A 15,000-nucleotide genomic window follows, 5' to 3' on the forward strand; every position below is an offset into this window, starting at 1 on the left:
GATTTCACTACTATCAAGGAACAGGGTTTTTATCGCAGGATGGAGATGATCTGCCGAAATACTTAAATGATCCTTGATATTAACCCTGTCGTGTAGAGCAATGAAATGGTCAAGAGAATTTTCTGATATGGCTGCCCAAATCACCGCAGAGCCACAGCCTTATTTTACGGTAAAGACTCAGGACTGAAGGTTTCTTTGGGCTGTCTCCAGATATAAACTTGCCCTGAGGGAAAAATTCAATGATGATTCATCAGAGATGATGATGTAATGACGTGGCTCCATTGAGCTATTGACCACTTCCTCTTGTCTAGTCTCCGCTTTCCCCATTTATCGATGTTGATGGTGTACAGGAGAGGCTTAGCAATTGTAGCCTCCTCACGGAATACAGTTTTATGGTTCACTCAATGGCTTCAGTTGAATCAGATTGGGCAAGGCACTGGTTTAACTCTGCTGTCACTTATGCTGTCGTAGTTCGATGGTTTTCAAATACAATACGTTTCACCATTCTGCGGTTTTCTCCGTGAGCCTTGTCTTCTGTCAAGAATTATACTTGCCAGAGATGGTTTTGTCTTGGTTTTGGAATGCCAGTACGATTTTAGAATTGCTGATAAAGAAGCTCTTTCTACACCACAAGGGTAGGGTCTGTTAGGAGTTACAAAATATTCGGCATCTGATATACAGTTTTGTTTCTTCTTTTGTTTTATGATGCAAAATTATGTTTGGTATTTTTTTGCTGCTGTTGTTGCTTAGGCAATATCGGATCTCAGAGAACAACCTTGTGATCAAATGCATTCAAGCTGTAATCGTCTCACCCTTTTTTTTTATTTATATATAAAAGTACCTACATTATCCATTCTAATGAATACAAGGTAACGGGGTATATTCCTAGCTATGATAGTTAAGTTTTTTTTTATATGGAAATATACTCTTTTACTCTTTTACTTGTTTCAGTCATTTGACTGCGGCCATGCTGGAGCACCGCCTTTAGTCGAGCAAATCGACCCCGGGACTTATTCTTTGTAAGCCCAGTACTTATTCTATCGGTCTCTTTTGCCGAACCGCTAAGTGACGGGGACGTAAACAGACCAGCATCAGTTGTCAAGCAATGCTAGGGGGACAAACACAGACACACAAACACACACGCACACACACACATATATATATGTATATATATATATATATATATATATATAATATATATATATATATTATATATATATATATATATACATATATACGACGGGCTTCTTTCAGTTTCCGTCTACCAAATCCACTCACAAGGCATTGGTCGGCCCGAGGCTATAGTAGAAGACACTTGCCCAAGATGCCACGCAGTGGGACTGAACCCGGAACCATGTGCTTGGTAAGCAAGCTACTTACCACACAGCCAGGAAGTCTACTAAAGAAAATAGAGTGTGAAGGGAAAAATTTTTAAAATTTATTCGTATCTCCTTATTGTTGCCGTTGTTGTTGAGCTACTGCTAATCCTGATTTAACAAACAGGATCAAAGGCATTCAAGACGTTACTTAGTTTATTGACATAAAACTACATTATCCAATGTATATCGGGCAGCAGGATGTGATCTGAAGGAGATTTAAGTGCTCTTTCTAGCAGATAAAATGATGGCGTAAAAGCACCTTCATTGGCTTGTTCTGGGCGAAGTTCTAAACGACTGTAGGAGAAGGGAACATTCTTGAAATCTCATGGTGTCAACTTTACCTAAAGTTTGAGCTCTCAGTTGTTGTATCAGCAGACAAAAGAAAGATTTCAACTATCTAATAATCTAAGGGATTATCGAATACAACGATAATGTGATGCAGTTTCGAATCAGAGTGTTTCTTCTAGGAGTCAGTATTCACACATGAATATGAGAGCCAGCAAGGGAACCATGTCTTTTAGACCAGTGGTTCTCAGTCATTTTTTGCCTTTGAACCCCATTGATTCCGATTTTATTCTACTGGATCCCCATGTTAAAAAGATCTTATTATATTTTTATAATTAAATTTTATTAACAATTGTATATAAAAGGTTGTTAAAATACCTTGTGTATTGTTGACGTATAAGTAAATTATTGTTCATAAAAAGGTATCCCTCTCAGCACATGGCTCTGATGTTGCCCTACTACTCCTGCTCATGATCAGAGATGTAGGATCTTTTCGGTTTGAACGGCAGTTTTTAACATAATTTCTAGGTAACTAAAAAATTTTAAACTTCGTATACTGATAGAATGTGTTTATAAAACATCTTTTCCTCTTGGCTTTATTGAGAAAATTCTATAGTTTGTAAGATATTTGGTCTCTAATTTCTTGTATTTCGGCAATTTCAACCAATCAATGACGTCTATTGAGGTGAAAACATTCTGTGCCGTATGAATATGTCCCTCGTTTAAGAAACAGATTGGGTTTATTTACATTTGTGAAGAAAAAAAAGATACCCTTCCCCCACCCCTAACCCTAACCCTAACTAACCCTATATCTATTTTAGATTTAGGGTTAGTCAGAGGTAAATCTATCTGAAATGTAATGGAAAGTAGATCAGTTTCAAAACATTGATATCCAGGCCAAAAGCAAAATTCGAAGGATATTGTTGTAATTTCCTTTGATATCCAGATAGAAGCAAATAGGAAATACCAATTACTGACAAAAAACAAAAAACAATCAAACAAAAATTTACACAGAGCAAAGGGTTTTAAATGAGTAGTGCTCAGAAAATTAACATGTACCTTCAAAGAGAATTTTAAAAATTGAAATTGCGAAATCTAAATTAGGGTAGGTATGCTAAAAATTGCCGTGGGAACAATCTAGTGTTTGTTGTTTTGTTCCGATAGATTATTATCATCATCATTATTATTATTATTATTATTATTATTATTATTATTATTATTATTATTATTATTATACTTTTTGCATGTCTTTTTTTTCTTCATTAATTTAAGTTCATCTCCTTTCAGTTACTAAAAAGACATTAACTTCTCATAAACAATAAAATTGGTTTTAACAATTTGCTTTAGAGTAAGACGAGGGATTGGCAGGAAATTGTGGCAACTGCGCAAGGTCATAAATTCAAAATTGTTGCAATTCAGAATAGTTGCAATCGTGCCGCGTAGTAAGTCACAAAATCTACTCATTTCAATTGGCCTACCTTCCTACCTACCTACACACCTACCTACCTACCTACCTACCTACCTACCTACCTTCCTACCTATATACCTACTTACGCACACACATACAAACACACACACACACACACACACACACGCACACACATAAATATATACACACATGTAATGTTTGTGTGTGTGTATTTTGACAAATTTAAATAATTTTACTTACATGTTTTGGTGTAGAATTTTTTATATGTAACTATATTTGTTTGAATTTTTTATTGTAAAGCGAAAACACGCTTAAAGTTGAATTTTTCCTGGTTCTATAAAGAGAGAAGGTTATGAAATTGTTTATTGATAATTTAAATTTTGTGACTTAAAAAAAATACTATTCTTATGTTTTACGTGATATGCTTCTGGGAGGACCCATTCAAATCCCTGCGCTGCTGTTGTTATCATGAGGTTATTCTCAAAGACCCTGATGGATGGTTGTCTTATTCCTGTCTTACTGAGAGAATCCCCGCACCCCTTCTCTGCTGGTTTGACCGGCATGTTCATTACTAACGCAAAAAGAGACACTGACATCGTTCACCCTCTTATCATCCCCTACTTCTAGTTGGTGCTGGTCAGATGTCAGCTGACCAGAGGAAACCCTCAATCTGAACCTGTAGGTCTTTTATGAAGTCTTTTATCTTTTGGGCTACATGTGTCTCTCTAGTGCAATACCAGAGGGCGCACACTCTCCAGGGATACAGGCATCCAGCAACAGGACCTACGTAATGCCATGATAGACCGTGAAGTCTGGCGTAGCATGGTAAATTTCATTGTCTCGACCACGGTCGAACAATGATGATGATGATGAGTGCAACTTCATTCAACTTGTGTGGTATCGAGCCATAAAATTTGACCAGGTCCAGTCACAATACAACTCGGACTGGACCTGTTGTGCCTCCCTGATGAGCTGTGTCACCACACAAATGGATTTAAGGCATCCGGGAACTCCTAGCTTATTTCCCTTCTGCACCGACGTGTCTCTGTAACTATCGTTCATCAGAAAGTTGGTGAGTCTCTTGAACACATTGCGCCTACGCTGAGAAAGGAGATCAAGTAATACTGGTCGATATTCTCAGCTCTCTTATTTTTGCGTGTGCATACCTTTTCATTATATCTCTATGATTGGGAAACCTTCCATCCTTCAAATCACCTTCAGATCCTTTCAAAGTCGATAGAATAGCTTTGAAAAATTCTTATAAATCTTGTACAGGACTCCACTTGGGGATGGTGTTGAGTTAGATCCTTAACTTCTTTCACTTGTCATGCAAAAGTCCTCGAAGCTCAATTACACTGTTGGTTTTAGCGATCTCATAAGCCCCTTGCAGGAGCCAATATAGCCCATGATCAGAAGCCTCTTAGCCGTGACCATCCCATCTTTTTCTAGCATCCTGATCCCAGGAATATATGATCCAATGTGACCTTTTTTAAGACAGTAGAATGTGATTCCAGGGAGATTTAGCTCTCATTTCTATCAAATCGAGCGACTAATAGACGTTCCCTCGTCGACTGGTTATAATTCTAATGTTATTTATCAGTAAAGTATAAAAAATATTTAGTGTTAAAACAATGTGAAATGAATATATATATATATGAGAATGCAAAAAATGGGACAAGAATGCAACAGGCGACAACAAAACATCTAGACTGTTAGATGATACAAGAAGATACAAGAAAAAACAAGGACGGATCATTCGGAGTTTTCTTTCATCAGTCGAGTTCTAGATTATCTTTGCAGTTTCGGCTGGTTATTCTCGAGACTGCTCCAATCTGGATATATTTAATTATATATGTGTTATATATATATATATAGATATATAAGATATAATTATATATATATATATATATATAGGATATATATATGCATGTATGATGAGTATGTATGTATGATGATCTATCTATCTAGCTATCTCTCTCTCTCTCTCTCTCTCTCTCTCTTTATATATATATATATATATATATATATATATATATATATATATATATATATATATACATATATATATATATACATACATATATATACATACCATATACATGGTGTGTGTATGTATGTGAAAAGAAGAAGAAACGATTTTTTAATATAGACAATGTACTCTTCTAAAAAGATAAAATAACTTGGTCGCACTTAAGAAAATAACTCGAATATAAACAATAGAGTCTTATAAGACACGATTTTTATTATTTTCCTCTCTTGTCCAGATTGTTAAGTGTAGGTTATGGCACAGAGTGTAGATTATGGCTGTCACTGCTATTAATTTAGAATTTATTTCGTAAATAACAATTTTAAGCAAATATATAAATGAATACATAAATAAGGCGAAATATTTATCAGTAAACTGTGCCAGTCTTCATTGTTGTTGCAGAATTATTACAGATAAAAATGTCTGTCTGTCTGTCTGTCTATTTATCTATCTATCTATCTATCTATCTATCTATCTATCTATCTATCTATCTATCTATCTGTCTATCTATCTATCTCTGTCTATCTATCTATCTATCTATCTATCTATCTATCTATCTATCTATCTATCTATCTATCTGTCTGTCTATCTCTGTCTGTCTGTCTATCTATCTATCTATCTATCTATCTATCTATCTATCTATCTATCTATCTATCTGTCTGTCTATCTCTGTCTGTCTGTCTGTCTGTCTGTCTGTCTGTCTATCTATCTATCTATCTATCTATCTATCTATCTATCTGTCTGTCTATCTCTGTCTGTCTGTCTATCTATCTATCTATCTATCTATCTATCTATCTATCTATCTATCTATCTGTCTGTCTGTCTATCAATCTATCTATCTATCTATCTATCTATCTATCTATCTATCTATCTATCTATCTATCTATCTTCATATGTATGTGTGCATGTGTGTGTATGAGGGGTTGCTGAAAAGTTATTGGCTTTAAGGGCAGCGCAAAAGCCTGGTTGGAGGCCTTATCTTCCGAGTTCTTTTACAGAGCTTGGAAATACTGAAGGACCGCTGCAACAAGTGTGTGAAGCTGAGATGCGAATAGATTGAACAAAATCACAATTAACTGGTCCTCCTGTATTTTCAGCTCACCCTCGTATGTGTGTGTGTGTGTGTGTGTGTATAATTTGTGTGTGTGTATATATAATGTATGTATCTATGTGTGTATATGTATGTGTGTGTATATATATAATATTAATACATATATAATAATAATAATAATAATAATAATAATAATAATAATAATAATAATAATAATAATAATAATATATAGGCGCAGGAGTGGCTGTGTGGTAAGTAGCTTGCTTACCAACCACATGGTTCCGGGTTCAGTCCCACTGCGGGGCACCTTGGGCAAGTGTCTTCTACTATAGCCTCGGGCCAACCAAAGCCTTGTGAGTGGATTTGGTAGACGGAAACTGAAAGAAGCCCGTCATATATATGTATATATATATGTATGTGTGTGTGTCTCTGTGTTTGTCCCCCTAGCATTGCTTGACAACCGATGCTGGTGTGTTTACGTCTCCGTCACCTAGCGGTTCGGCAAAAGAGACTGATAGAATAAGTACTGGGCTTACCAAGAATAAGTCCCGGGGTCGATTTGCTCGACTAAAGGCGGTGCTCCAGCATGGCCGCAGTCAAATGACTGAAACAAGTAAAAGAGTAAAAGAGTAATATATATATTAAGATTTATTTTGGTAATTTCCTGCATTCTTATACAACGTCGGATGTTTTGCCTTTATCTTAATATTGGGCATATTGTGATATTAGGGGAGAACGAGAAAGTGGCACCAATGTCCTCTCTCGCGCAAGTCCTCTCATTTTGTATATAAAGAAAAAAAAAAAGAAAACTCTTGTGCTCCAACCCGAAGCTATGTTAAACGACTCTTGTCCAAGTTACCGCACAAATCCCTATGATTTCGGTAAAAACAAAAACCAGACGATCGAATCTTCGGCAAAGTGGCGTTGCATAATCTCTTCTACTTCTTTCTGTTTTTCTTCTTTTTATTAAATAACATTAATACCAATTCCATTCTTTTCCTATTTCATAAACGATTGTTTGTTTCGTAGAGTACGAATCCTTATATTTTTAAAGTAGGAAAATTAAGAAGTTGTTATGCTCTCATCTTTCTCAAGGACATTCTCAATTAATTTAAGTGAAATAGTTTTTACCAAGATTTGGTACCTGATCGTGAAATTAGATCTGTGTTACTTTTTGATTTTGACTTTCACCTCACAGACAAACAGTGTTGACAAAAATATTTTATACAAGTTTTTCATTAGTCAATTGCCACTCCATATTTCTTGCCTGTATCATCATCATCGTCGTCATCATCATTAAAGCGGCGAGCTGGCAGAAACGTTAGCACGCCGGGCGAAATGCTTAGCAGTATTTCGTCTGCATTACGTTGTGAGTTCAAATTCCGCCGAGGTCGACTTTGCCTTTCATCCTTTCGGGGTCGATAAATTAAGTACCAGTTACGCACTGGGGTCGATGTAATCGACTTAATACCTATGTCTGTCCTTGTTTGTCTCCTCTGTGTTTAGCCCCTTGTGGGTAGTAAAGAAATAGGTATTTCGTCTGCCGTTACGTTCTGATTTCAAATTCCGCTGAGGTCGACTTTGCTTTTCACTTTTCGGGCTCTGTTAAATAAGTACCAGTTACATACTGGGGTCGATGTAATCGACTCACCCCCTCCCCGAAAATTTCAGGCTTTGCGCCTATAATAGAAAGGATTATTATCATTATTAAGGCGGTGAGCTGTCAGAATCGTTAGAACGCTGGACGAAATGCTTACCGATATTTCGCTAATCGCTTCGTTCTGAGTTCAAATTCAGCCGAGGTCGACTTTGCCTTTCATCCTTTCGAGGTCGATAACCAGTTGAACATTGTACATTTATTTACTGATTCACCTACCATTACTTTCGACAAATATAGGAAAGTTTGGGTTTCGCAGATGAGGTCAAGATAAAACAGAAACATGTCTAGAATTATCTCCCTATAATTACCGAAATATTTAGAAATAATATTAGTCAACGACCAATGTTTTTTCCTCATTGCATTATTATTTTGCATGAGCTTTTTGATGTTCCCTGCGTTAAATATGTTAACATTAACCAAATTATTGACTCTCATACGCATGCTGTCTGAAGAGACAGAGCAACTCATGTGACACAACGAGGTATGATTAACGCAGTGAGAAACAAACGATTTATGAATGTATCTCTTGAATGGAGGTCTTGTTCCAATAGTGGCATTTTTTAATCCTATGTCAGACCTGATCGAACAGACCTATAATCAAAATTATCCCAACCGTGACAGCCTCATATTTTCAAATGCAGGGAATCTAGAAAGACATCTTATCTGTTCATTTCTAAAGTGGTGGGATGTAATTTGAGGGCGATTTGACTGCCATTCCTACTTGGTCGAGGGACTATGTAGATCAGTGAAAGGCAATCTGCTGTCTGCATGAGGTTCTGAATGGAACACCTGACCAAAAATTACCTTCACTTTTAGTAGTGCGGCCTGCTAAGTTTCATGTATTACTCGAAAAATGCGGCCATGTCTAACGTAGATTCTCCCTCGTAAGTGCTAAGTGGATGTGAGGTGAATATCTTCCCGGATATGTAACTTTTAACATTTTTAACGATAGTTGTTTTAACAGAGACATGGTAAATCAAATACACCACAAACATTCATAAATTCACTTCAAATTTAATACACTGCACAAAATACGTCTATACTGTATTTGAAATTAAAATCCTGGAGTTGAAATTCCGATACTCTGTCCAACCGATCACTTAGTGTTATGAAAAACAAACAGTCTTAGCTGTGTGGTAAGAAGCTTGCTTTCCAACCACACGGTTCCGGGTTCAGTCCTACTGCGTGACACCTTGGGCAAATGTCTTCTATGAGTGGATCAGGTAAACGGAACTGAAAGAAACCTGCTGTATATATATATATATATATATATATATATATATATATATATATATATATATATATATATATATATATATATGTGTGTGTGTGTATTTGTGTGTCTGTGTATGTCACCCCCCAACATCGCTTGACAACCGATGCTGGTGTGTTTACGTCCCCGTAACTTAGCGGTTCGGTAAGAGACACCGATAGAATAAGTACATGGCTTACAAAAAACAAGTCCTGGGGTCAATTTTCCCGACTAAAGGCGGTGCTGCAGCATGGCCGCAGCCACATGACGGAAACAAATAAAAAAAATGAAACAAAAAATACAATGCAATAAAGACATGCTGCTAATATTTGTTTTCTTTGCTGATCCAACGAGGGATCTTCTGAATACAGAAATGGAATTTCCCTCAAATCGAAAGCTGTTCCAGTCATTAGACTGCTGCCAAGCTGGAGCACCGCTCCGAAGGATTTTTTAGTTGAATGAATCGACCTCAGTACTTATTTTTCTTGAAGCCTCTTTGCCGAACTGCTAAGTTACGGGGACAAACACACCAGCATCGGTTGTTAAGCGGTGTTAGTGGCAAAGCAAAGACACACGAAGATCGCTAGCCACTACACATTCTTTATTGTCTCTCCTTGTTTCTTTCTGTGTTCCTTTCTGTGGAAGAGCGTAGGCTCGAAACGTTAAAGACTTTTTCACTTCCCGAGCGTTATACAAATAGATATGTTTGTTGTCTACACCATCTGTCTTCGTCTTTTGTGAATTCTCTTATATATATACATATATATATATGCGACGGGCTTCTTTCAGTTTCCGTCTTCCAAATCCACTCACGAGGCTTTGGTCAGCCCGGGGCTATAATAGAAGACACTTGTCCGGGATGAAGCTGAATCCAGAATCTTGTGCATGTGAAGCAAACTTCTTAAAAAAGAAAGTGTGTGTCTGTGTGTCGTGCCTACCTCACGTGTAGTATATTCGAAAGAAAGACGGGAAGGTTTCAAGACAGATCTCGCTCGATCAGGGCTCACCTGGCTACAAACTACAACAACGACAGCCAGTATCTTTCTCAACACGCTCATTACAATTCTTCACCCTACGAAAACGATAGTTAAGATAAGAAGAAGAAGAAAAAAAAAAAGGCATACAGTTTAGTGGATACAATTTCAACGAATGAAATGAGTCCTGCTTTTTCAGGACAAGAATAAAAGAAGCCAGTTTTTTTTTTTCATAGAAAGTTAGAATAGCATGACGGTCAACTGCGTTTAAGCATTTTTAGAATGAAAAGTAAAATGTATTTCCGTTGCTTGCTGTTTCTTTTGAACACTTTCTCTCTTCTTCTTCTTTTATTTTGTTAATTTATCTACACTTTTCCCATCGATATACACACATAAAAGAAATCTCTAAGTGACAATCTTGTCTTCTTTATGTTACAGTATGTATGTATGGTAGAAGTCTCAGGTGAAGTGGAGGGAATAGACAAAAGAATTATCACTTTAAAACTAAGTGGTGCGAGATAAACAACAACTGCTGCTCCTCTTACTACAACAACAAAGCTATTTAATCTTATGAATTGCGTGGTTCTCAGTCTTATAAGATACCTTGAAGGCAATACCTCAAACGGGTCTCAGAACACAATACATATAATATGTGTGTATGTACATACATACGCATATATTTCTCTCTCTCTCTCTCCTATATATATTGAGGAAGGTAGCGAGTAGTAAGCGAACAGGTATTGGACATCAATAATAAGTTAATAGAGCAATGGTTATTTACAATTGTCAAACATTGTTAGTTGGGACTAATATCTCTTTCTTGGAGGTTTGACCTTAGAGACTTTAGGGCGGAGACGTGGGGATTAATTGTGGAGGGGACAGTTTGGAATTTATATTTTTTTCCTTATTCTATGTATGTCACATAATGAATATATATTTATCCCTACAGAGACCCCCTGCTACGGTATGTATGAGAGTGACTGTATGTGTGAGTGAAGCTTTAGTCTGCCAGGTTTGAAAGAAATCTACATATTAAATATAAAGCAAAATTTTCAAGGTGCAAGCATGCAGGCTATATATATGTGTGTGTGTGTGTGTGTGTGTGTGTGTGTGTGTGTGGAGGCGCAATGGCCCAGTGGTTAAGACAGCGGACTCGCGGTCGTAGGATCGCGGTTTCGATTCCCAGACCGGGCGTTGTGAGTGTTTATTGTGCGAAAACACCTAAAGCTCCACGAGGCTCCGGCAGGGGGTAGTGATCCCTGCTGTACTCTTTCACCACTCTTTCTCCGTCTCTGCTTCTGTTGGTGAAAACAATGCGAACGCATTGTGACCAGCGATATATATATATGTATGTATACGTATATATATATATATATATGCATATATGTATATATGTATATATAGGTGAAGGCGCATGGCTCAGTGTGTGAAGGCGCATGGCTCAGTGGTTAGAGCGTCGAGCTTAAGATCGTGAGGTTGTGAGCTCGAATCCCGGACGGGGCTGCGTGTTGTGTTCTTGAGCAAGGCACTTTATTTCACGTTGCTCCAGTTCACTCAGCTGTAGAAATGAGTTGCGACGTCCCTGGTGCCAAGCTGTATCGACCTTTGTCTTTCCCTTGGATAACACTGGTGGTGTGGAGAGGGGAGGCCGGTATGCACGGGCGACTGCTGGTCTTCCATAAAACAACCTTGCCCGGACTTGTGTCTAGGAGGGTAACTTTCTAGGTGCAATCCCATGGTCATTCATGACCGAAGGGGGTCTTTACCCTTTTACCCTTTATTATATATGTATTAGGTATATATATCATATGTATATATATGTATATATATATATATATATATATATAATATATATATATATATATATATATATATGCATATATGTATATATATATGTATATATATATATATATAACTTAGAATAACTTAGAAAGTGTTTGGCCAGTATTGGCCCAGGCCATGTCTAACTTAATAGCACCACCAAGCGAAGTCTTTTAATTCAGTATTTGGGCACCAAGGCCCATTCGAGCAGAGAGTTATTGTTTGCGGAGACATATCCGGGTGTGGGTGGTTTGTCCGGGACTGTTTGAAGGAATTTGTCCAAAGACATCTTGAATTTTGTGTGGTCAGTTTCTGTTTTGACGTGTCCTGGTGTAATGTTGAAGAGAGCGGGTCCAATTGAGATGAAATAATTGTGCCGTATTGTTGTTATGAGATTTAGATTTTTGTTGTGGACGGATGGCACGTGGTCCAAGCCTTGGATGCATTTTGAAGGTGATGCCAACATCATTTGGACAGTGCTGATGGAATATTTTCCACATCATACAGATAATGTAGCGTTCACGGCGTCGTTGGAGTGAATACAGTTTCAGCTTTTCTAGTCGACCCCAGTAGTCGAGGTCTGACATGTCATCTATCTTTTTTGTGATTGACCTTTGGGGAGCTTCAACTTTCATAATATTCCGTTTCGTGTAGGGAGACCACAATGGGCAGCAGTATTCAAGGTGGGGTCGGGCAAAAGTGGAGAAGAGAAAGATAGTGGTGTGGGAATCTCTCGACTGGAAGGTTCTGAGAATCCAGGAACACATTCTGCGGGCCATGTCAACTTTGCTGCATATATGTGTAGCCCAGCTTATGTTGTTGTCCACGGTTACTCCCAAGTCTCTGATGTTGTTGGACGCCATGAGAATTTCTCCAGAAGGAAGGGAGTATGGGAGTTTCAGAGCGTCCTCCCTTCCAAAGTGGATCAGTTCGAATTTGTCTTCGTTTAACAACGTGTTGTTCTTTTCCGCCCATTGGACAACAGCCAGTAGGCTTATCCGATCATCCACGCCATTGATGACCTTCTGGAGCTTGGAATCATCAGTGAAGATTCTGATGTTACTGTGTTTGATCAAGTCAGTAATGTCATTAATGTAGATGATGAAGAGAAGTGGGCCCAACACAGTGCCTGGTGGGACACCACTACTGACTTTGGCTGGGCTGGATTTGACTCCTTCGACTTCAACATGTTGGGTTCTGTTAGACAGGAAGCACTTGATCTACTGCAGCAGCTTTCCAGTTACACCAATATTGGACAGCTTTCTCAGAAGGATCAACCCTGTCAAAGGCCTTGCTGAAATCAAGGTAGATAACATCAGTGTTGGAACCCTCTCCCAAGACTCTCAAAATGTCATCAATATGATGCAGTAGCTGCGTCAGGCAATCCCTTCCATTACGGAATCCATGCTGGTTGGAGTTCAGCATATTATGACTCTCAAGGAAGTGAGTCATTCGCGATCTCACCACTCTCTCAAATACCTTAATGATATGAGAAGTGAGTGAGATTGGGCGGTAATTCACGGCAAGCGATTTGTTTCCTTTTTTGAAAACTGGGACAACAGACAGGGATAGAAGGTCTTCTGGTATATATCCAGCATCCAGTGAGTTCTGCCACAGATTGGCTAGAGGGGGTACAAGTTGGTGTTGATACATCTTCAAGACACAAGCAGGGAACCTATCGGGACCTACTGCTGAATTATGCTTGATTTCCTTTATTGCTGCTAAGACATCAGGGGCACTAAAGGTTATGTCCGATAAAGTATATTAAAGAGTAACATCACAGATACAGCCCAGATCAGTCATATCAGGATTGCTGAAAATAGAACAGTATTGTTTCTGCAGCATCTCTCCCATGGTTTTGGCATTGTCTTGAAGAGTACCATTTTCAACAATCAGAGGGCCAACAGCAGAACCAGTGACTCTGTGTTTTTTTGCAAATGAAAAGAACACTTTGGGATTGAGTTTGATCTGGCCCTGGCCACTTCAGCTCTTCTCTGACTATTGATGATAGACATCATGTTGTTTTAGAGGTTATGTTTTTTAATCTCTAGTGACGTGATGGCAGTCAGGTTGGTGTGTTGCTGTTGACAGTATTTCAGCTTGTTGATTTTTTTGTTAATTCTTTTAATTTTCCTGATGAGAGTTTTTCTATTTCTAGGGATTCTGCACTTAGATTTGTTTGCAGATCTTAATGGGGGGTGTTTTGCACATATGTTCGTAATGGTGTCTACAAATGACTGCCAGGTCTTTCTGATGTTAGTGGGTGTGTATGTGTGCATGAAGGACCAATTGACTTGTGCAAGATCATTCCTGATCGCTTCCCAGTTTGCGTTGTGGAAATCCATAGTGTCAAATGGATGGACAGGAAGGATGACGTTTGTTTTGCATTTTGGCCGGTGAAATCTCAGATCACAGAGAACCATGTCATGGTCGGAGAGTAGGGTTTTCTCCACTGCAATATGGTGGATAGTGTCAGTATGATTGTTGAAAATTAAGTCTAGGACGTTTTTGTGACATCTCGTTGGTTCGAGCACCAGTTGGGACAGGAAGAAATCATCCATGAAGTCAAGATGCGATCCCACTGCCTCCCTGTCAGGGGTTGAGAGAGAAGAACCTGGCGGCAGGCTGTTTGTAGACCAGTCAAACCCGGGAAGGTTGAAGTCTCCCATCATTAAAATGTTGTCAGGTTGACACTGCTGAATAAAACATTTTATGCTGTTGAGGCATTCCTTGAAGCATGGTAGGGGCGTTTGGGGTGGTCTGTAGACCCCAACTACTATTAGGTTGTTGGTTTGACTGAATACAGCGACTGTTTCGCAGTATCCATTGGAAAATATGTTTATAGCTTCTGTTGAGAATGAATCATGAACATAAATGGCAGTCCCACCCTTTCTTCTGCCAGCACGATCAGCACGAATGACTTTGAAATTTTTAACTTTCACCTCGGCTTCCAAGTGGAGGTTACTAAGATGGGTTTCAGTGAGGACAAAGAAAGGGATGCGGTTTGGATGGGCATCGACCCAGTCCTCCAGGAATTTTATCTTCCATTTTTGAGTATTGCTGGGCATTAAGCAAAAATGTTGAGGCAAGAGAGGATGGTTTTAATTGTTTTGGTGTTTTGTT

At 38.4% G+C, this 15,000-nt stretch overlaps 1 protein-coding gene across 2 annotated transcripts in view; it reads left to right on the forward strand.

Moving 5' to 3' along the window:
* Positions 1 to 15,000, forward strand: part of LOC115209475 (solute carrier family 12 member 3-like) — a 131,048-nt gene that overhangs the window by 36,571 nt on the left and 79,477 nt on the right. The gene's annotated exons all lie outside the window — the stretch shown is intronic.

Source organism: Octopus sinensis, linkage group LG3, assembly GCF_006345805.1.
Source record: "Octopus sinensis linkage group LG3, ASM634580v1, whole genome shotgun sequence".
Lineage (NCBI taxonomy): Eukaryota > Metazoa > Mollusca > Cephalopoda > Octopoda > Octopodidae > Octopus > Octopus sinensis.